The sequence below is a fragment of the Corvus brachyrhynchos genome, unplaced genomic scaffold, assembly GCF_000691975.1.
Source record: "Corvus brachyrhynchos isolate BGI_N302 unplaced genomic scaffold, ASM69197v1 scaffold101, whole genome shotgun sequence".
In the NCBI taxonomy this organism is placed as follows: domain Eukaryota; kingdom Metazoa; phylum Chordata; class Aves; order Passeriformes; family Corvidae; genus Corvus; species Corvus brachyrhynchos.
The window spans coordinates 1,136,113-1,136,365 of record NW_008237239.1 but is presented as its reverse complement, the minus strand read 5'-3'; the positions used below and the strand labels follow the sequence as shown (position 1 = coordinate 1,136,365).

General features: G+C 55.3%; 1 protein-coding gene across 1 annotated transcript in view; it reads right to left on the bottom strand.

The window, feature by feature from the left end:
• Positions 1-209, bottom strand: part of LOC103612523 (dimethylaniline monooxygenase [N-oxide-forming] 1) — a 6,178-nt gene extending 5,969 nt beyond the window's left edge. The window contains exon 1 of the mRNA XM_017729571.1: positions 1-209. This exon is cut by the window's left edge and continues 36 nt beyond it. The gene's annotated coding sequence lies outside the window, so the exon portion shown is untranslated.
• Positions 210-253: the final 44 nt, after the last annotated feature.

Sequence of the window (253 nt, the reverse complement as noted above, 5' to 3'; positions counted from 1 at the left end):
AGGGGATGCCCCCTGCCACACCTTAGGACTCTTTTCTTCAGGGACAGCCTGTGCAAAGCAGAGTAGAGAACAGAAGAGACAACACTCTATTGGGGTTTCGGTGTGGTCTCAGGGCTTGGAAAGCCTTCATGGCCTGGTGTTCAAGCAGAGCCTCCCTTGGTACCCTTGGGCCAGTCCCCCTGAATTTCTGTTGCTGCAAAGACAGGAGCAGACAGAGCCACAGAGATCCCTGTTTCTGATGGGGGGGAGGGGT